Genomic DNA, 23921 nt, shown 5'->3' with positions numbered 1-23921 from the left:
CCTGTGGCCTTCCGGGAGTGAGGCGGATGCGATAACCGCTACACTAAAGATATGTTATTATTTTTAATCGAAAGAACAAGGTCAAGTAATTAAGCAATACGTGAACAAACAAACCCCTCCATAGAAAATGCATTAGACTATACTTTGCAGGCTCGTAACTCTGTTTCTACTGGAGATACGGGGATGTCCTTTGAGTATGTTATAGACCAATTTGTCCCCCATCTAGCCATACTAAGAATTAGGGCTACGACAAACAGTAGTCGAGTAATTAAGCTAATCGTAAACAAACAAACCCCTCCATAGGAAATACATTAGACTAAATTCTGGAGGCTCGTAACTCTGGTTCTACCAGAGATACGGGGATGTAAATAATGTGACCTTGACACAAATGTTCGGATAATTATAAAGGTCTTTGCATGTTCCAAGCAAAAAAAAACTTCGCGGTTTCGAACCTGTGGCCTTCCGGGAGTGAGGCGGATGCGATAACCGCTACACTAAAGATATGTTATTATTTTTAATCGAAAGAACAAGGTCAAGTAATTAAGCAATACGTGAACAAACAAACCCCTCCATAGAAAATGCATTAGACTATACTTTGCAGGCTCGTAACTCTGTTTCTACTGGAGATACGGGGATGTCCTTTGAGTATGTTATAGACCAATTTGTCCCCCATCTAGCCATACTAAGAATTAGGGCTACGACAAACAGTAGTCGAGTAATTAAGCTAATCGTAAACAAACAAACCCCTCCATAGGAAATACATTAGACTAAATTCTGGAGGCTCGTAACTCTGGTTCTACCAGAGATACGGGGATGTAAATAATGTGACCTTGACACAAATGTTCGGATAATTATACAGGTCTTTGCATGTTCCAAGCAAAAAAAAACTTCGCGGTTTCGAACCTGTGGCCTTCCGGGAGTGAGGCGGATGCGATAACCGCTACACTAAAGATATGTTATTATTTTTAATCGAAGGAACAGGGTCAAGTAATTAAGCAATACGTGAACAAACAAACCCCTCCATAGAAAATGCATTAGACTATACTTTGCAGGCTCGTAACTTTGTTTCTACTGGATATACGGGGATGTCCTTTGAGTATGTTATAGTCCAATTTGTCCAGCATCTAACCATACTAAAAACTTTGGGCTACGACAAACAGGGGCCGAGTAATTAAGCTAAACGTAAACAAACAACCCCTCCATAGGAAATGCATTAGACTATACTTTGCAGGCTCGTAACTCTGTTTCTACTGGAGATACGGGGATGTCCTTTGAGTATGTTATAGTCCAATTTGTCCAACATCTAACCATACTAAAAACTTTGGGCTACGACAAACAGGGGCCGAGTAATTAAGCTAAATGTTCGTCAACTTTGGTATCGTCTCACTTATTTTTATTATGTTACTTATGATTTTTGCACTAAACTTTGGAGGCTCATAACTCTTGTTCTACAAGAGATACTGGGATCTCCTTTGGATATGTTATAGTACTCTTTGCTCCCCATACAAGGATACTTTAAACTTGAGGCTACCTCAATATCGTCGTCAACTTATGTTTTGTCTCACTTATTGTTAGAAGGTTACTTTTGATTTTTGAAAAAAAACTTTGCAGGCTCGTAACTCTGTTTCTACTGGAGATACGGGGATGTCCTTTGAGTATGTTATAGACCAATTTGTCCCCCATCTAGCCATACTAAGAATTAGGGCTACGACAAACAGTAGTCGAGTAATTAAGCTAATCGTAAACAAACAAACCCCTCCATAGGAAATACATTAGACTAAATTCTGGAGGCTCGTAACTCTGGTTCTACCAGAGATACGGGGATGTAAATAATGTGACCTTGACACAAATGTTCGGATAATTATAAAGGTCTTTGCATGTTCCAAGCAAAAAAAAAAAAAACTTCGCGGTTTCGAACCTGTGGCCTTCCGGGAGTGAGGCGGATGCGATAACCGCTACACTAAAGATATGTTATTATTTTTAATCGAAGGAACAGGGTCAAGTAGTTAAGCAATACGTGAACAAACAAACCCCTCCATAGAAAATGCATTAGACTATACTTTGCAGGCTCGTAACTCTGTTTCTACTGGAGATACGGGGATGTCCTTTGAGTATGTTATAGACCAATTTGTCCAACATCTAGCCATACTAAGAATTAGGGCTACGACAAACAGTAGTCGAGTAATTAATCTAATCGTAAACAAACAAACCCCTCCATAGGAAATACATTAGACTAAATTCTGGAGGCTCGTAACTCTGGTTCTACCAGAGATACGGGGATGTAAATAATGTGACCTTGAAACAAATGTTCGGATAATTATAAAGGTCTTTGCATGTTCCAAGCAAAAAAAAAAAACTTCGCGGTTTCGAACCTGTGGCCTTCCGGGAGTGAGGCGGATGCGATAACCGCTACACTAAAGATATGTTATTATTTTTAATCGAAAGAACAGGGTCAAGTAATTAAGCAATACGTGAACAAACAAACCCCTCCATAGAAAATGCATTAGACTATACTTTGCAGGCTCGTAACTCTGTTTCCACTAGAGATACGGGGATGTCCTTTGAGTATGTTATAGTCCAATTTGTCCCCCATCTAACCATACTAAAAACATTGAGCTACGACAAACAGGGACCGAGTAATTAAGCTAAACGTAAACAAACAACCCGTCCATAGGAAATGCATAAGACTATACTTTGCAGGTCCATAACTCTGTGTCTACTAGAGATACGGGGATGTCCTTAGGATATGATAAAGTCCAAATTGTCCCCCATCTAAGCATACTAAAAACATTGAGCTACGACAAACAGGGGCCGAGATATTAAGCAAAATGTTCGTCAACTTTGGTATCGTCTCACTTATTTTATTATGTTACTTATGATTTTTGCACTAAACTTTGGAGGCTCATAACTCTTGTTCTACAAGAGATACTGGGATCTCCTTTGGATATGTTATAGTACTCTTTGCTCCCCATACAAGGATACTCTAAACTTGAGGCTACCTCAATATCGTCGTCAACTTATTTTTTGTCTCACTTATTGTTAGAAGGTTACTTTTGATTTTTGAAAAAAAACTTTGCAGGCTCGTAACTCTGTTTCTACTGGAGATACGGGGATGTCCTTTGAGTATGTTATAGACCAATTTGTCCCCCATCTAGCCATACTAAGAATTAGGGCTACGACAAACAGTAGTCGAGTAATTAAGCTAATCGTAAACAAACAAACCCCTCCATAGGAAATACATTAGACTAAATTCTGGAGGCTCGTAACTCTGGTTCTACCAGAGATACGGGGATGTAAATAATGTGACCTTGACACAAATGTTCGGATAATTATAAAGGTCTTTGCATGTTCCAAGCAAAAAAAAAAAAACTTCGCGGTTTCGAACCTGTGGCCTTCCGGGAGTGAGGCGGATGCGATAACCGCTACACTAAAGATATGTTATTATTTTTAATCGAAGGAACAGGGTCAAGTAATTAAGCAATACGTGAACAAACAAACCCCTCCATAGAAAATGCATTAGACTATACTTTGCAGGCTCGTAACTCTGTTTCTACTGGAGATACGGGGATGTCCTTTGAGTATGTTATAGACCAATTTGTCCAACATCTAGCCATACTAAGAATTAGGGCTACGACAAACAGTAGTCGAGTAATTAAGCTAATCGTAAACAAACAAACCCCTCCATAGGAAATACATTAGACTAAATTCTGGAGGCTCGTAACTCTGGTTCTACCAGAGATACGGGGATGTAAATAATGTGACCTTGACACAAATGTTCGGATAATTATACAGGTCTTTGCATGTTCCAAGCAAAAAAAAACTTCGCGGTTTCGAACCTGTGGCCTTCCGGGAGTGAGGCGGATGCGATAACCGCTACACTAAAGATATGTTATTATTTTTAATCGAAGGAACAGGGTCAAGTAATTAAGCAATACGTGAACAAACAAACCCCTCCATAGAAAATGCATTAGACTATACTTTGCAGGCTCGTAACTTTGTTTCTACTGGATATACGGGGATGTCCTTTGAGTATGTTATAGTCCAATTTGTCCAGCATCTAACCATACTAAAAACTTTGGGCTACGACAAACAGGGGCCGAGTAATTAAGCTAAACGTAAACAAACAACCCCTCCATAGGAAATGCATTAGACTATACTTTGCAGGCTCGTAACTCTGTTTCTACTGGAGATACGGGGATGTCCTTTGAGTATGTTATAGTCCAATTTGTCCAACATCTAACCATACTAAAAACTTTGGGCTACGACAAACAGGGGCCGAGTAATTAAGCTAAATGTTCGTCAACTTTGGTATCGTCTCACTTATTTTTATTATGTTACTTATGATTTTTGCACTAAACTTTGGAGGCTCATAACTCTTGTTCTACAAGAGATACTGGGATCTCCTTTGGATATGTTATAGTACTCTTTGCTCCCCATACAAGGATACTTTAAACTTGAGGCTACCTCAATATCGTCGTCAACTTATGTTTTGTCTCACTTATTGTTAGAAGGTTACTTTTGATTTTTGAAAAAAAACTTTGCAGGCTCGTAACTCTGTTTCTACTGGAGATACGGGGATGTCCTTTGAGTATGTTATAGACCAATTTGTCCCCCATCTAGCCATACTAAGAATTAGGGCTACGACAAACAGTAGTCGAGTAATTAAGCTAATCGTAAACAAACAAACCCCTCCATAGGAAATACATTAGACTAAATTCTGGAGGCTCGTAACTCTGGTTCTACCAGAGATACGGGGATGTAAATAATGTGACCTTGACACAAATGTTCGGATAATTATAAAGGTCTTTGCATGTTCCAAGCAAAAAAAAAAAAAAACTTCGCGGTTTCGAACCTGTGGCCTTCCGGGAGTGAGGCGGATGCGATAACCGCTACACTAAAGATATGTTATTATTTTTAATCGAAGGAACAGGGTCAAGTAATTAAGCAATACGTGAACAAACAAACCCCTCCATAGAAAATGCATTAGACTATACTTTGCAGGCTCGTAACTCTGTTTCTACTGGAGATACGGGGATGTCCTTTGAGTATGTTATAGACCAATTTGTCCAACATCTAGCCATACTAAGAATTAGGGCTACGACAAACAGTAGTCGAGTAATTAAGCTAATCGTAAACAAACAAACCCCTCCATAGGAAATACATTAGACTAAATTCTGGAGGCTCGTAACTCTGGTTCTACCAGAGATACGGGGATGTAAATAATGTGACCTTGAAACAAATGTTCGGATAATTATAAAGGTCTTTGCATGTTCCAAGCAAAAAAAAAAAAACTTCGCGGTTTCGAACCTGTGGCCTTCCGGGAGTGAGGCGGATGCGATAACCGCTACACTAAAGATATGTTATTATTTTTAATCGAAGGAACAGGGTCAAGTAATTAAGCAATACGTGAACAAACAAACCCCTCCATAGAAAATGCATTAGACTATACTTTGCAGGCTCGTAACTCTGTTTCTACTGGAGATACGGGGATGTCCTTTGAGTATGTTATAGACCAATTTGTCCAACATCTAGCCATACTAAGAATTAGGGCTACGACAAACAGTAGTCGAGTAATTAATCTAATCGTAAACAAACAAACCCCTCCATAGGAAATACATTAGACTAAATTCTGGAGGCTCGTAACTCTGGTTCTACCAGAGATACGGGGATGTAAATAATGTGACCTTGAAACAAATGTTCGGATAATTATAAAGGTCTTTGCATGTTCCAAGCAAAAAAAAAAAACTTCGCGGTTTCGAACCTGTGGCCTTCCGGGAGTGAGGCGGATGCGATAACCGCTACACTAAAGATATGTTATTATTTTTAATCGAAAGAACAGGGTCAAGTAATTAAGCAATACGTGAACAAACAAACCCCTCCATAGAAAATGCATTAGACTATACTTTGCAGGCTCGTAACTCTGTTTCCACTAGAGATACGGGGATGTCCTTTGAGTATGTTATAGTCCAATTTGTCCCCCATCTAACCATACTAAAAACATTGAGCTACGACAAACAGGGACCGAGTAATTAAGCTAAACGTAAACAAACAACCCGTCCATAGGAAATGCATAAGACTATACTTTGCAGGTCCATAACTCTGTGTCTACTAGAGATACGGGGATGTCCTTAGGATATGATAAAGTCCAAATTGTCCCCCATCTAAGCATACTAAAAACATTGAGCTACGACAAACAGGGGCCGAGATATTAAGCAAAATGTTCGTCAACTTTGGTATCGTCTCACTTATTTTATTATGTTACTTATGATTTTTGCACTAAACTTTGGAGGCTCATAACTCTTGTTCTACAAGAGATACTGGGATCTCCTTTGGATATGTTATAGTACTCTTTGCTCCCCATACAAGGATACTCTAAACTTGAGGCTACCTCAATATCGTCGTCAACTTATTTTTTGTCTCACTTATTGTTAGAAGGTTACTTTTGATTTTTGAAAAAAAACTTTGCAGGCTCGTAACTCTGTTTCTACTGGAGATACGGGGATGTCCTTTGAGTATGTTATAGACCAATTTGTCCCCCATCTAGCCATACTAAGAATTAGGGCTACGACAAACAGTAGTCGAGTAATTAAGCTAATCGTAAACAAACAAACCCCTCCATAGGAAATACATTAGACTAAATTCTGGAGGCTCGTAACTCTGGTTCTACCAGAGATACGGGGATGTAAATAATGTGACCTTGACACAAATGTTCGGATAATTATAAAGGTCTTTGCATGTTCCAAGCAAAAAAAAAAAAACTTCGCGGTTTCGAACCTGTGGCCTTCCGGGAGTGAGGCGGATGCGATAACCGCTACACTAAAGATATGTTATTATTTTTAATCGAAGGAACAGGGTCAAGTAATTAAGCAATACGTGAACAAACAAACCCCTCCATAGAAAATGCATTAGACTATACTTTGCAGGCTCGTAACTCTGTTTCTACTGGAGATACGGGGATGTCCTTTGAGTATGTTATAGACCAATTTGTCCAACATCTAGCCATACTAAGAATTAGGGCTACGACAAACAGTAGTCGAGTAATTAAGCTAATCGTAAACAAACAAACCCCTCCATAGGAAATACATTAGACTAAATTCTGGAGGCTCGTAACTCTGGTTCTACCAGAGATACGGGGATGTAAATAATGTGACCTTGACACAAATGTTCGGATAATTATACAGGTCTTTGCATGTTCCAAGCAAAAAAAAACTTCGCGGTTTCGAACCTGTGGCCTTCCGGGAGTGAGGCGGATGCGATAACCGCTACACTAAAGATATGTTATTATTTTTAATCGAAGGAACAGGGTCAAGTAATTAAGCAATACGTGAACAAACAAACCCCTCCATAGAAAATGCATTAGACTATACTTTGCAGGCTCGTAACTTTGTTTCTACTGGATATACGGGGATGTCCTTTGAGTATGTTATAGTCCAATTTGTCCAGCATCTAACCATACTAAAAACTTTGGGCTACGACAAACAGGGGCCGAGTAATTAAGCTAAACGTAAACAAACAACCCCTCCATAGGAAATGCATTAGACTATACTTTGCAGGCTCGTAACTCTGTTTCTACTGGAGATACGGGGATGTCCTTTGAGTATGTTATAGTCCAATTTGTCCAACATCTAACCATACTAAAAACTTTGGGCTACGACAAACAGGGGCCGAGTAATTAAGCTAAATGTTCGTCAACTTTGGTATCGTCTCACTTATTTTTATTATGTTACTTATGATTTTTGCACTAAACTTTGGAGGCTCATAACTCTTGTTCTACAAGAGATACTGGGATCTCCTTTGGATATGTTATAGTACTCTTTGCTCCCCATACAAGGATACTTTAAACTTGAGGCTACCTCAATATCGTCGTCAACTTATGTTTTGTCTCACTTATTGTTAGAAGGTTACTTTTGATTTTTGAAAAAAAACTTTGCAGGCTCGTAACTCTGTTTCTACTGGAGATACGGGGATGTCCTTTGAGTATGTTATAGACCAATTTGTCCCCCATCTAGCCATACTAAGAATTAGGGCTACGACAAACAGTAGTCGAGTAATTAAGCTAATCGTAAACAAACAAACCCCTCCATAGGAAATACATTAGACTAAATTCTGGAGGCTCGTAACTCTGGTTCTACCAGAGATACGGGGATGTAAATAATGTGACCTTGACACAAATGTTCGGATAATTATAAAGGTCTTTGCATGTTCCAAGCAAAAAAAAAAAAAAACTTCGCGGTTTCGAACCTGTGGCCTTCCGGGAGTGAGGCGGATGCGATAACCGCTACACTAAAGATATGTTATTATTTTTAATCGAAGGAACAGGGTCAAGTAATTAAGCAATACGTGAACAAACAAACCCCTCCATAGAAAATGCATTAGACTATACTTTGCAGGCTCGTAACTCTGTTTCTACTGGAGATACGGGGATGTCCTTTGAGTATGTTATAGACCAATTTGTCCAACATCTAGCCATACTAAGAATTAGGGCTACGACAAACAGTAGTCGAGTAATTAAGCTAATCGTAAACAAACAAACCCCTCCATAGGAAATACATTAGACTAAATTCTGGAGGCTCGTAACTCTGGTTCTACCAGAGATACGGGGATGTAAATAATGTGACCTTGAAACAAATGTTCGGATAATTATAAAGGTCTTTGCATGTTCCAAGCAAAAAAAAAAAAACTTCGCGGTTTCGAACCTGTGGCCTTCCGGGAGTGAGGCGGATGCGATAACCGCTACACTAAAGATATGTTATTATTTTTAATCGAAAGAACAGGGTCAAGTAATTAAGCAATACGTGAACAAACAAACCCCTCCATAGAAAATGCATTAGACTATACTTTGCAGGCTCGTAACTCTGTTTCCACTAGAGATACGGGGATGTCCTTTGAGTATGTTATAGTCCAATTTGTCCCCCATCTAACCATACTAAAAACATTGAGCTACGACAAACAGGGACCGAGTAATTAAGCTAAACGTAAACAAACAACCCGTCCATAGGAAATGCATAAGACTATACTTTGCAGGTCCATAACTCTGTGTCTACTAGAGATACGGGGATGTCCTTAGGATATGATAAAGTCCAAATTGTCCCCCATCTAAGCATACTAAAAACATTGAGCTACGACAAACAGGGGCCGAGATATTAAGCAAAATGTTCGTCAACTTTGGTATCGTCTCACTTATTTTATTATGTTACTTATGATTTTTGCACTAAACTTTGGAGGCTCATAACTCTTGTTCTACAAGAGATACTGGGATCTCCTTTGGATATGTTATAGTACTCTTTGCTCCCCATACAAGGATACTCTAAACTTGAGGCTACCTCAATATCGTCGTCAACTTATTTTTTGTCTCACTTATTGTTAGAAGGTTACTTTTGATTTTTGAAAAAAAACTTTGCAGGCTCGTAACTCTGTTTCTACTGGAGATACGGGGATGTCCTTTGAGTATGTTATAGACCAATTTGTCCCCCATCTAGCCATACTAAGAATTAGGGCTACGACAAACAGTAGTCGAGTAATTAAGCTAATCGTAAACAAACAAACCCCTCCATAGGAAATACATTAGACTAAATTCTGGAGGCTCGTAACTCTGGTTCTACCAGAGATACGGGGATGTAAATAATGTGACCTTGACACAAATGTTCGGATAATTATAAAGGTCTTTGCATGTTCCAAGCAAAAAAAAAAAAAACTTCGCGGTTTCGAACCTGTGGCCTTCCGGGAGTGAGGCGGATGCGATAACCGCTACACTAAAGATATGTTATTATTTTTAATCGAAGGAACAGGGTCAAGTAATTAAGCAATACGTGAACAAACAAACCCCTCCATAGAAAATGCATTAGACTATACTTTGCAGGCTCGTAACTCTGTTTCTACTGGAGATATGGGGATGTCCTTTGAGTATGTTATAGACCAATTTGTCCAACATCTAGCCATACTAAGAATTAGGGCTACGACAAACAGTAGTCGAGTAATTAAGCTAATCGTAAACAAACAAACCCCTCCATAGGAAATACATTAGACTAAATTCTGGAGGCTCGTAACTCTGGTTCTACCAGAGATACGGGGATGTAAATAATGTGACCTTGAAACAAATGTTCGGATAATTATAAAGGTCTTTGCATGTTCCAAGCAAAAAAAAAAACTTCGCGGTTTCGAACCTGTGGCCTTCCGGGAGTGAGGCGGATGCGATAACCGCTACACTAAAGATATGTTATTATTTTTAATCGAAAGAACAGGGTCAAGTAATTAAGCAATACGTGAACAAACAAACCCCTCCATAGAAAATGCATTAGACTATACTTTGCAGGCTCGTAACTCTGTTTCCACTAGAGATACGGGGATGTCCTTTGAGTATGTTATAGTCCAATTTGTCCCCCATCTAACCATACTAAAAACATTGAGCTACGACAAACAGGGGCCGAGTAATTAAGCTAAACGTAAACAAACAACCCGTCCATAGGAAATGCATAAGACTATACTTTGCAGGTCCATAACTCTGTGTCTACTAGAGATACGGGGATGTCCTTAGGATATGATAAAGTCCAAATTGTCCCCCATCTAAGCATACTAAAAACATTGAGCTACGACAAACAGGGGCCGAGATATTAAGCAAAATGTTCGTCAACTTTGGTATCGTCTCACTTATTTTATTATGTTACTTATGATTTTTGCACTAAACTTTGGAGGCTCATAACTCTTGTTCTACAAGAGATACTGGGATCTCCTTTGGATATGTTATAGTACTCTTTGCTCCCCATACAAGGATACTCTAAACTTGAGGCTACCTCAATATCGTCGTCAACTTATTTTTTGTCTCACTTATTGTTAGAAGGTTACTTTTGATTTTTGAAAAAAAACTTTGCAGGCTCGTAACTCTGTTTCTACTGGAGATACGGGGATGTCCTTTGAGTATGTTATAGACCAATTTGTCCCCCATCTAGCCATACTAAGAATTAGGGCTACGACAAACAGTAGTCGAGTAATTAAGCTAATCGTAAACAAACAAACCCCTCCATAGGAAATACATTAGACTAAATTCTGGAGGCTCGTAACTCTGGTTCTACCAGAGATACGGGGATGTAAATAATGTAACCTTGACACAAATGTTCGGATAATTATAAAGGTCTTTGCATGTTCCAAGCAAAAAAAAAACTTCGCGGTTTCGAACATGTGGCCTTCCGGGAATGAGGCGGATGCGATAACCGCTACACTAAAGATATGTTATTATTTTTTATCGAAGGAACAGGGTCAAGTAATTAAGCAATACGTGAACAAACAAACCCCTCCATAGAAAATGCATTAGACTATACTTTGCAGGCTCGTAACTCTGTTTCCACTAGAGATACGGGGATGTCCTTTGAGTATGTTATAGTCCAATTTGTCCCCCATCTAACCATACTAAAAACATTGAGCTACGACAAACAGGGGCCGAGTAATTAAGCTAAACGTAAACAAACAACCCGTCCATAGGAAATGCATAAGACTATACTTTGCAGGTCCATAACTCTGTGTCTACTAGAGATACGGGGATGTCCTTAGGATATGATAAAGTCCAAATTGTCCCCCATCTAAGCATACTAAAAACATTGAGCTACGACAAACAGGGGCCGAGATATTAAGCAAAATGTTCGTCAACTTTGGTATCGTCTCACTTATTTTATTATGTTACTTATGATTTTTGCACTAAACTTTGGAGGCTCATAACTCTTGTTCTACAAGAGATACTGGGATCTCCTTTGGATATGTTATAGTACTCTTTGCTCCCCATACAAGGATACTCTAAACTTGAGGCTACCTCAATATCGTCGTCAACTTATTTTTTGTCTCACTTATTGTTAGAAGGTTACTTTTGATTTTTGAAAAAAAACTTTGCAGGCTCGTAACTCTGTTTCTACTGGAGATACGGGGATGTCCTTTGAGTATGTTATAGACCAATTTGTCCAACATCTAGCCATACTAAGAATTAGGGCTACGACAAACAGTAGTCGAGTAATTAAGCTAATCGTAAACAAACAAACCCCTCCATAGGAAATACATTAGACTAAATTCTGGAGGCTCGTAACTCTGGTTCTACCAGAGATACGGGGATGTAAATAATGTAACCTTGACACAAATGTTCGGATAATTATAAAGGTCTTTGCATGTTCCAAGCAAAAAAAAAACTTCGCGGTTTCGAACCTGTGGCCTTCCGGGAGTGAGGCGGATGCGATAACCTCTACACTAAAGATATGTTATTATTTTTAATCGAAAGAACAGGGTCAAGTAATTAAGCAATACGTGAACAAACAAACCCCTCCATAGAAAATGCATTAGACTCTACTTTGCAGGCTCGTAACCAGTCTTGGAAATAGCACAGGTCCACAGGTCAAAAACCAGTTTATTAATTGCTCGGACCAGTTTTTTTATTCAAAATCCGGGGGTTACTGGTCCTTGGGACCAGTTTATTAATTGAGAATTTTTATGAAAATTCAGGAGGGACCAGTTTAAAAATTCTAGTCATTATCAATTTCTACTCCATGGATATAGTCTCCTAGCCTTGACATTTTCTCATTCTTGCCTAAGTTGCCTTCCTTGCTACAACCACAGCCACTCGATCACGCTTTGGCTTCACACAATTTTCGCTCGAAAAATCAAAGGAGCCAGCTTTTAACATGACCGGCTATGGGAGAAACACAGTTATTTTGCCCTAATTTTGAAACTACTGGTGCAAACCTCTTGAAATTTTAATGTGCAAAACAGCGTTTGCTATGTTTTGGAAATTTTAAAAAGTTTCCCTTCTATAGTTTTTTTGTATAAATATTAGAACGAAAATTAGCCCTACTTAAAGGGCTTGGTCTTGGAACGGTTTAATAAGTTTTTCCGTTTCACTTGTTCGAATCTCTTGAAATTTTAGTGAGAGGCACATTGAACGGTTTTAAGTTATGATGCAAAGTTTTCGAAGTTTTCAAAGAAACAATTCACTTCCAAAAAATTCATTAAAATTGTGCTTGTGCATAATCCTACAACCTATTTAGTCGCTTAGGGAAATTTTAGGAAAAGGACTATTCGTTTTAAAAGTTGGAAATTTTCCACAATAATTTAAAACCTTTAAATATGCCTTTCTCTAAAATTTCAAGAGACTCGAACCAGTGAAGCTGAAGGAAACAAATTGAAACATTTTGAGACTAAGCCATTAAATTATGGTTCATTTTCGTTTTAATGTTGTTACAAAAAGCTTTGTAAGAGAAAATTTTGCACAAAAGTACCAAACATTATTTTGCAAATCTCATTAAAATCTCAAGAGATTTCAACCAGTATTTTCAAAATTAGGACCAAAAAACGGTGTTCCCCCAATGACGCAGTTAACTCTGATTTTTGACATAATTTTGCATCTATAGCCCGATCGAATGGGCTGTGCGTCAACGAAATACTCCCTTAATTTTTCAATAGGATTAGTAAAAAATAAATTAGGGATAGGGTCACTGGTCCCAAGGACCAGTTTAATATTGTAGACGCTGGGGGTCACTGGTCCCGAGGACTAGTTTCAAAAAAATCCTTATTTCCAAGACTGCTCGTAACTCTGTTTCTACTGGAGATACGGGGATGTCCTTTGAGTATGTTATAGTCCAATTTGTCGCCCATCTAACCATACTAAAAACATTGAGCTACGACAAACAGGGGCCGAGTAATTAAGCTAAACGTAAACAAACATGCCGTCCATAGGAAATGCATTAGACTATACTTTGCAGGCCCATAACTCTGTGTCTACTAGAGATACGGGGATGTCCCTAGGATATGTTATAGTCCAAATTGTCCCCCATCTAACCATAATAAAAACATTGAGCTACGACAAACAGGGGCCGAGATATTAAGCAAAATGTTCGTCAACTTTCGTATCGTCTCACTTATTTTATTATGTTACTTATGATTTTTGCACTAAACTTTGGAGGCTCATAACTCTTGTTCTACAAGAGATACTGGGATCTCCTTTGGATATGTTATAGTACTCTTTGCTCCCCATACAAGGATACTTTAAACTTGAGGCTACCTCAATATCGTCGTCAACTTATTTTTTGTCTCACTTATTGTTAGAAGGTTACTTTTGATTTTTGAAAAAAAATTTGCAGGCTCGTAACTCTGTTTCTACTGGAGATACGGGGATGTCCTTTGAGTATGTTATAGACCAATTTGTCCCCCATCTAGCCATACTAAGAATTAGGGCTACGACAAACAGTAGTCGAGTAATTAAGCTAATCGTAAACAAACAAACCCCTCCATGGGAAATACATTAGACTAAATTCTGGAGGCTCGTAACTCTGGTTCAACCAGAGATACGGGGATGTAAATAATGTGACCTTGACACAAATGTTCGGATAATTATAAAGGTCTTTGCATGTTCCAAGCAAAAAAAAAACTTCGCGGTTTCGAACCTGTGGCCTTCCGGGAGTGAGGCGGATGCGATAACCGCTACACTAAAGATATGTTATTATTTTTAATCGAAAGAACAGGGTCAAGTAATTAAGCAATACGTGAACAAACAAACCCCTCCATAGAAAATGCATTAGACTATACTTTGCAGGCTCGTAACTCTGTTTCTACTGGAGATACGGGGATGTCCTTTGAGTATGTTATAGACCAATTTGTCCAACATCTAACCATACTAAAAACATTGAGCTACGACAAACAGTAGTCGAGTAATTAAGCTAATCGTAAACAAACAAACCCCTCCATAGGAAATCCATTAGACTAAATTCTGGAGGCTCGTAACTCTGGTTCTACCAGAGATACGGGGATGTAAATAATGTGACCTTGACACAAATGTTCGGATAATTATAAAAAAAAAACTTCGCGGTTTCGAACCTGTGGCCTTCCGGGAGTGAGGCGGATGCGATAACCGCTACACTAAAGATATGTTATTATTTTTAATCGAAAGAACAGGGTCAAGTAATTAAGCAATACGTGAACAAACAAACCCCTCCATAGAAAATGCATTAGACTATAGTTTGCAGGCTCGTAACTCTGTTTCTACTGGAGATACGGGGATGTCCTTTGAGTATGTTATAGTCCAATTTGTCCCCCATCTAACCATACTAAAAACATTGAGCTACGACAAACAGGGGCCGAGTAATTAAGCTAAACGTAAACAAACAACCCGTCCATAGCAAATGCATTAGACTATACTTTGCAGGCCCATAGCTCTGTGTCTACTAGAGATACGGGGATGTCCTTAGGATATGTTATAGTCCAAATTGTCCCCCATCTAACCATACTAAAAACATTGAGCTAGGACAAACAGGGTCTGAGATATTAAGCAAAATGTTCGTCAACTTTGGTATCGTCTCACTTATTTTTATTATGTTACTTATGATTTTTGCACTAAACTTTGGAGGCTCATAACTCTTGTTCTACAAGAGATACTGGGATCTCCTTTGGATATGTTATAGTACTCTTTGCTCCCCATACAAGAATACTTTAAACTTGAGGCTACCGCAATATCGTCGTCAACTTATTTTTTGTCTCACTTATTGTTAGAAGGTTACTTTTGATTTTTGAAAATAAACTTTGCAGGCTCGTAACTCTGTTTCTACTGGAGATACGGGGATGTCCTTTGAGTATGTTATAGACCAATTTGTCCAACATCTAACCATACTAAAAACATTGAGCTACGACAAACAGTAGTCGAGTAATTAAGCTAATCGTAAACAAGCAAACCCCTCCATAGGAAATCCATTAGACTAAATTCTGGAGGCTCGTAACTCTGGTTCTACCAGAGAAACGGGGATGTAAATAATGTGACCTTGACACAAATGTTCGGATAATTATAAAAAAAAACTTCGCGGTTTCGAACCTGTGGCCTTCCGGGAGTGGGGCGGATGCGATAACCGCTACACTAAAGATATGTTATTATTTTTAATCGAAAGAACAGGGTCAAGTAATTAAGCAATACGTGAACAAACAAACCCCTCCATAGAAAATGCATTAGACTATACTTTGCAGGCTCGTAACTCTGTTTCTACTGTAGATACGGCGATGTTCTTTGAGTATGTTATATTCCAATTTGTCCCCCATCTAACCATACTAAAAACATTGAGCTACGACAAACAGGGGCCGAGTACTTGAGCAAAATGTTCGTCAACTTTGGTATCGTCTCACTTATTTTTATTATGTTACTTATGATTTTTGCACTAAACTTTTGTAACATGGCTGCCAGAATCTTTGGAGCTTCCACTCCTTGGTTCTGGCAGGGCATATCTAGCCTCCATGTTACAAGCCACTCCCCCTTCCACAGTTGTAATCTAGATTAAATTAGAATGCTGTTATCAGTTATCTGTTGATAGTTGAAGAGACCAGTTCTCTCCTTTGTTGAACTAAAGTAGTTTAAACGGAGTTTTTCTGTATTAACCAAGTTGGGTTACGTGATCGTTATCCCTTTGTTATTTCATTAATAAACTAAAGAAGAATTGTCTTCTTAAATTGGATAATTAAAGTAAGTTGTCTTGATTCTTTTTTATGGCCCTCGGGAGATACTCCCTTAGTTAAATTATTCTACGGAGGGTTACATAAAAATGGCGCCCGAACAGGGACATGACTAAGCCTCGGTCAGTCCCATAGAATACTGTTTATCATTGTCGGTTAGGATATCCGCCCCCCATGTGGCTCTAAGCCTTGGCTTCCACATTGATAGATAGTTAATAAGATAATTGTTTTAAATTAAATCTAACTTAATCAGGAATAAATTAAACACTAAATTAGGAAATAAAATTATCTTTATTATAAAATTATCGAATTAAGATGACTTACTGTTAAATTGTATAAATTTAACCTAACTTGATTGATGTAAATTGTTTTGATTATTGTAAATTAATTAAATTAATCATGGCTTACTCGGACGCTAACAATCAAAAATGGAGGTCTCCTCGAACATCAGAGGAGGAGGAGGAGGATTTAATATTAAAGAAAAGGGAAGAACTATCAAAAGAAGATCTGTTTACGTCTACGGAAGACGATGGCGACAGGCTAGCATCGCCAGAGACAGATAATCCTTTGGAGGATTTCAACAGGATTCTTCGAATTGAGGATGAGAAAGACGAGGAGGATTCAGATACACGAAAGAGGACGGCCGCCTCTTCAGAATCGGAAGTCTCCTCTTACCAACTATCCCCTCAAAATAGTAATTCTGCCCCTAAGGGAAGTTCAACTCCCTCAAATATCCCTCCTCAAACCGGGATTGATTCCCTTATTCCTTCCAAATCAGAGTCCACAAATGTTAAGCCTAAAGTTAGTTTTGCTAATACACTACCTAATCCTAGTGTCAGAACAATTGGAACCCAATTTTCTCCGTCCCAACAAATCCCTCAATTAGGACCAGACACTTCCGACGAGGAATTAAAAGCCTTTATATTGCCCTTGCTCCAAACACTGGCAGATAATTCAAACCAAAATGTAGCAATACAAAAAGCTCTAGCCGCTAGTTTTGATAGGTTAGTTAGGGATCTACCCATGTTAATAAATAGAGGTTCAACTCCTCAAACGGGAAAAGTCCCTATTGAACCGCCAGAAAGGTTAGCCTTTATGGGATCGTCTAATGATAATGCCGCTGAATTTTTAGCTGCTTTTGAGGAGTATGCTAAATTTCACAAGCTATCAAATGAAGAAAGGTTAGCTGCTTTGCCTCTCCTTTTAAGAGGACGTGCCTTGTATTGGTACAGGGATTTAGTCCGTCAATATGACGAAATGTGTAGTTTAAGGCCTTCCCATCCTCATTTAACTTGGAATACTTTTAAGAGACACTTTAAGGTTCAGTTTAGAGATTCTGAAGCTGATTCTAAACTTAAGATAGAAATAAACCATAGAAGTCAGAAAGATAAGGAGTCGGTGGAGGATTTCTTCGGGGAAGTAATGAAGCTGAATCTAGGGATGACCCATCCCCTTTCCGAGAAGGAGTTAGTTCCAATTATTAAGAGCAACTTGAAAGATGAACTTAGAACTCCCCTCCTTTTCTTACAATTTACCACTATGGAACAGTTAAGGAATTCCTGTAAAACCATAGAAAAGGATATTGAAGTCAGGAAAAAGAATGCTGAGAAAAGGGAAAAGAGGAAATCTCCCCCAAAACCTAAGGTTAAAGCAGAGTCCTTTTGCCCAGCCAATAAAGGCTCAGCCCATAGTCAGTGTTCCCCCGGGCATTGTCAAAGCCCTTGTCCTACTTCTCCATCATATCCTACATGGGAATATCCCTTGAAACCCTTAGACTCGAGATCGCAAGCAAGAGCTCAGAATACTTCAAATAGAGGTCAGCGATCTTATAATAGATATTATAATCAGAGATCTAAGTCCCCTGGTTGTCAGTTGGCCGTGTCTTACCCCTCTACACGTACGATCACCTGTTACAGTTGTCAGGAACCTGGTCATCTTGCACCCGATTGTCCAAATAAAAATATGATCCAGTCGGGGGAAGCCCAGACGGGAGAGGTCCCACGTGGTCCCTCTCCCGGCGCCCAATAAATTCTCCTAGTAAAAAGCGTGTCGCGTTCCCTTTAAGGATTGAATCAGTCAAGAAAGGTTCGGTTTATAAAAGGGTTACAATTCCTGTTACTTTTGAACACGCGACAGTTCACGCTAAATTAGATAGCGGGGCCGATGCCTCTTTTGTTAGTCTTGACCAGTGGCAGAAAATCTGTAAACATAGAAATTCTTCAGAGTTACCTGAAGATGAAGAATTAGACTGTGTAGTTTGGGGCGACGGCCGTTATACGTTCACAAAAGGTTCTCACGAGTTAGAATTTACTCTTAAGTCAAGTGACAGTGAGAAACAATTCAAATTTAAATTTTACATAGTTCCTTCCCTAAATAGTGACTTCATATTGGGTCAAGATTTTCTTGAGGAAAATAGGGTCAAGTTAGATTTTGAGTCAGCTCAATGTTTAGTGGGTAACTTAAGGATCCCTTTTTCAATTCAATCAGAAAAGGATCCCATAGATAAGGAGATTGTAAATAGTATTAGGGACGCAGTTTCCGCAGCCCCTATTTCTGAGGAACAACGTCATCAACTAGAAACCCTTTTATTAAAATTTCCAGAGTTGTTTTCTGATAAGGTAGGAAGAACAGGACTAGTCTTCCACGAGATTCATACGGGAAATAGTCCGCCCATCAAATCTCAACCGTATCGAGTTAATGACCAGAAAAGGAAAATAATTGAACAACATGTAAGGGAAATGTTAGATGACGGGATAATCAGACCTTCAGTTTCTCCTTGGGCTTCGCCCGTAGTTTTAGTTGATCAAACAAAACGGGGTAAACCCTATCGGTTTTGTATTGATTACAGAAAACTTAATCAGGTTACCATTAAGGACCCTTATCCTTTACCTAATATAGAGGACATGTTAGCTAGGGTTGGAAGACCTAAATATATAACAACACTTGACCTTAAATCAGGGTACTGGCAAGTGGAAATGCACCCAAAGAGCAGAGAAAAAACTGCCTTCGTGACTCATATGGGAAAGTACGAGTTCAATGTACTCCCTTTTGGGCTATGTAATGCCCCTAGCTCCTTTCAACGTCTAATTGACGAAATTTTTAGGGATGCAGATTACTTCCAATTAATAGACTATTTAGATGATTTGATCTCGCTTAGCGAAGATTGGGATCAACACTTAACGTGTTTAGAGTATGTCTTAAATAGGCTAAAGGAAGCGGGTCTCACCCTACAGTTAAAGAAATGTCGTTTCGCTCAGAAAGAAGCTACCATATTTGGTCACATAGTAAATGAAAAAGGGGTGCATATAGATCCTTCTAAGATAGAAGCCATTCAAAAATTTCCTCCTCCTAAAAATATTAAGGAAGTTCAAAGATTTTTAGGGATGGCAGGTTGGCACAACCGTTTTATTAATCACTACTCTCAAATAGTAGCACCCATTAATAAACTTAAACGGAAGGATCAGAAATTTATTTGGGGATTCGAACAGCAACAAGCGTTCGAAAAAATTAAGGAAGCCATTTGTAAGGCTCACCCCTTAGCTTCCTTTAGAAGGGATTCCCCATGCATCTTAACTACCGATGCTAGTGATGCAGGGTTAGGCGCCCTTCTTTCCCAATTACAAGATAACGTAGAAGTCCCTATAGCTTATGCTAGCACAGGGCTTAAGGATGCCGAAACTAGGTACTCTACTAGCGAGAAAGAGTGTTTAGCCATATGTTGGGCAGTTAAGAAGTTTAGGCCTTTCTATAAGGTCGTAAATTCACTGTCCTCACTGATCATCAGGCTTTACAATGGTTGTTCAACATTAGGGAACCAAATTCTCGTCTAGTCAAATGGGCAATGTACCTTCAGACTTTTGATTTTACCATAAAGCATAAAAAAGGAGTAGAAAACGTAGTAGCTGACGCTTTGTCAAGGGCCCCGATTAACGTTTTGAGCATAAATTTTAGCTCATCTACTTCTAATTCTAAGAGTAATTTGGATCCTACTAGTACTAGTCAAAATTCTACCGGTAGTAGTACTAGTACAACGTCTTCTAGTGAGTCTGTAGAAGGTCGAATACGTCCTCCAGGTTCTAGATCCTTATACTCAGTTTTTACGATAGAAGATGTCAGAACATCTCAAAGGGAAGACCCATTTGCGTCCCCTATTATAAATTCCTTGCAAGGACCTAACCCAGTTAGGAATAAAATGTTTGAAATAAAGAATGATCTTCTGTATAGAAGACCTTATAGAAATCATCCGGAAAAGATTTATTTACCTCCTCGATTAAGGCTAGAAGCTATGAGGTTGTTACATGACCACCCACTATCAGCTCACAGGGGCAAAGATAAGACCCTTAGTAAGGTTACTTATAGATATTGGTGGCCCACTGTAATTAGTGACGTCCAGGATTATGTTAGAGGGTGTACTTTATGCCAACAATTTAAGGCTAGAAATAGAAAAAAGCCAGGGCTAATGCAACCCTCAGAAATAACAAGTCCTTGGGACCAAATAAGTGTCGACATAATGGGACCATTCCCTTCTAGTAGACACCACTACAAATATCTAATAGTTTTTGTCGATTACATGACAAAATTTGTGGAAATGATACCACTAAAAACTATTACTGCTAAGACCTGTGTTCAGGCATTTAGGTCTATTATTACTAGGTGGGGAGCTCCTAAAGCTATCCTTAGTGACAGAGGGGTACAATTTACTTCGAAACTTTGGATGCAGACTTGCAGAGCCTTTAGGATCAATCCAAAGTTTACTACCCCTTATACTCCTAAAGGAAATCCCACTGAACGAGTCAATAGAGTAATAGGTGAATTAATATCATTCTACGTAGGGAATCACCATGATAGATGGGATGAATCCCTTGACCTTCTTCAATTCGCTATAAATTCCGCACCCCATGAAACAACGGGCAGATCCCCGTTTTTCTTGAATTTAGGGCGGGAGCCACGTCTCCCTTGGGATTTAGATATTGAAGAACCCATTCAGGACAATGATGACCCCAGTCGTGATAAAGCTTTAAAGGTTCTTAAGGAACAATTAGCATTCAGTAATGAACTGTCTAAGTTAGCTAAAGCGCACCAGAAAAAGTATTATGACCTCCGTCATGACCCTTTAGAGTTTGCGGTAGGAACCTTAGTATGGATGGAAACTCATCCTTTATCCAGTACGACAGGTCAGCTCATGAAAAAGCTTAGTCCTAAATGGGCAGGTCCCTTCAAGATAGTTGCAAAGCACTCTCCCGTTGTTTACGAGTTAGAAGACGCTAACTCTGGGCAGAACGTAGGGAAAGTTAACCTAGAACATCTTAAACTTTATTGGACTAACGTAGCTGTCTTCGAAAACGCCGAAAATACCCCCGCTTCTCAATCCGAAGTCGCTGATGAAATCGAAGGTAGTCCTCCTACGAATGGTGGAGGCATGCACCACCAATCTGCGGAGACTTCTTCAACTACTTCATCTGAAGCATCATCATCTTCTACATCACCGTCATCTCCGGACGGTCAGGAAGTCCGTCAACCGATTCTTCCTGCAATTACCGATGTCCCTCCAACCACGACATCAACTTCAGTAGAAGAGCAAGCAGCGGATCAACCGATCCTTCCTGCAGTTCGGGATGGTTCACTTCCGTCTACAGATTCAGATAGTGAACCGGGCATGGCCCTTTTTGAAGACCCTCCTCTCCTCCTTTTTACCTATCATGATATGAGGGCTTTTCAGCTCGATCATCCCTCTAACGATAGCCCGCCTTCTGCGGCAGGGGGGGCTTCCCCGTCTGATCAAGAATCAGTCGTGGAAAATGAGCTACATACACCAACTTCCAGTTTCACAGAAGAAATCGTAACGCCAGACGACAAATCAACGTCTTCTGAGCGATCCATACCGGAACCTGCGTTACAGCATTCTCCCTCTTCTGGTTTTTCGGAGGAAATTGTACCTCCCGAACCGATTTCTATTTCTACCGAAGAAATAGCACATCCTGAACAGAATTCTACTCTGTCGGAAGAAACGTCAACACCTACACCACCTTCTCAATCGAAATCCCAATCGTTACGTGTGTCTGATAGTTCTTCAACCACGTTATCGGAGTCAATGAGAACGCCTCGTTTGAATAGGGCTACATTACCCGACATTTATTTAGAACCTTTTAAATTGGGATGGCGCCGAGAGGTGTGTAAGAGGGCGACGGTTCAGCCCGGAGGTAATGAAGTAGACATCTACTATCGACCTCCTGATGATGATAAAAGGTTAAGGTCCCCTTATGAGGTTCAAGTTTACCTTAACAATAATAACATAAAGAACCTAAAAAGGGAATATTTCTGTTTCACCCGAGAACCAATTTCTGTTTTCCCTTGGGAATTTATTTCCCAAGCAACGAAGAGAAATTACTGAAAAGTTTTAATTTTAGATGACCGCAGGAGAACGTCCACTACCCCAATTACTTTGATCCTCCGTAAGGAGAGCTTAATGTCACGGTAATAAGGGAAGTTCTTCGGGTACGCAAATTGGAACAGAATCTCATGCAGCACCGATCAAGAACAGATCAATATTTTGTGAAAAACATTTGTAAACGAACTTAAGAATACCTATACCCCTGCTAATGCTTTTAAGGGTTCCTCGGGGTAACCCTAAACTGAATTTTTCTATTCTATATTTTTTTATTATAAACCAGTTCCTAAAGAGGGGGGGGATGTAACATGGCTGCCAGAATCTTTGGAGCTTCCACTCCTTGGTTCTGGCAGGGCATATCTAGCCTCCATGTTACAAGCCACTCCCCCTTCCACAGTTGTAATCTAGATTAAATTAGAATGCTGTTATCAGTTATCTGTTGATAGTTGAAGAGACCAGTTCTCTCCTTTGTTGAACTAAAGTAGTTTAAACGGAGTTTTTCTGTATTAACCAAGTTGGGTTACGGGATCGTTATCCCTTTGTTATTTCATTAATAAACTAAAGAAGAATTGTCTTCTTAAATTGGATAATTAAAGTAAGTTGTCTTGATTCTTTTTTATGGCCCTCGGGAGATACTCCCTTAGTTAAATTATTCTACGGAGGGTTACACTTTGGAGGCTCATAACTCTTGTTCTACAAGAGATACTGGGATCTCCTTTGGATATGTTATAGTACTCTTTGCTCCCCATACAAGGATACTTTAAACTTGAGGCTACCTCAATATCGTCGTCAACTTATTTTTTGTCTCACTTATTGTTAGAAGGTTACTTTTGAATTTTGAAAATAAAGTTTGCAGGCTCGTAACTCTGGTTCTACCAGAGATACGGGGATGTAAATAATGTGACCTTGACACAAATGTTCGGATAATTATAAAGGTCTTTGCATGTTCCAAGCAAAAAAAAAAACTTCGCGGTTTCGAACCTGTGGCCTTCCGGGAGCGAGGCGGATGCGATAACCGCTACACTAAAGATATGTTATTATTTTTAATCGAAAGAACAGGGTCAAGTAATTA

The 23921-nt window shown here is 39.2% G+C and overlaps 1 long non-coding RNA gene across 1 annotated transcript; it reads left to right on the top strand.

Annotated features, from left to right (window-relative positions):
• The first annotated feature begins 16331 nt into the window (after positions 1–16331).
• Positions 16332–23444, top strand: LOC149653031 (uncharacterized). The gene is made up of 2 exons (XR_016371365.1): positions 16332–16471; positions 22869–23444. It is a non-coding gene; the product is annotated as an uncharacterized LOC149653031 (long non-coding RNA).
• Positions 23445–23921: the final 477 nt, after the last annotated feature.

Source organism: Phalangium opilio, unplaced genomic scaffold (genome assembly GCF_054372755.1).
Source record: "Phalangium opilio isolate 3A_F unplaced genomic scaffold, DU_Popi_V2 ptg000082l_1, whole genome shotgun sequence".
Classification (NCBI taxonomy): domain Eukaryota; kingdom Metazoa; phylum Arthropoda; class Arachnida; order Opiliones; family Phalangiidae; genus Phalangium; species Phalangium opilio.
Note: the sequence above shows the minus strand (reverse complement) of the source record. Positions and strands in the feature narration are given on the sequence as shown.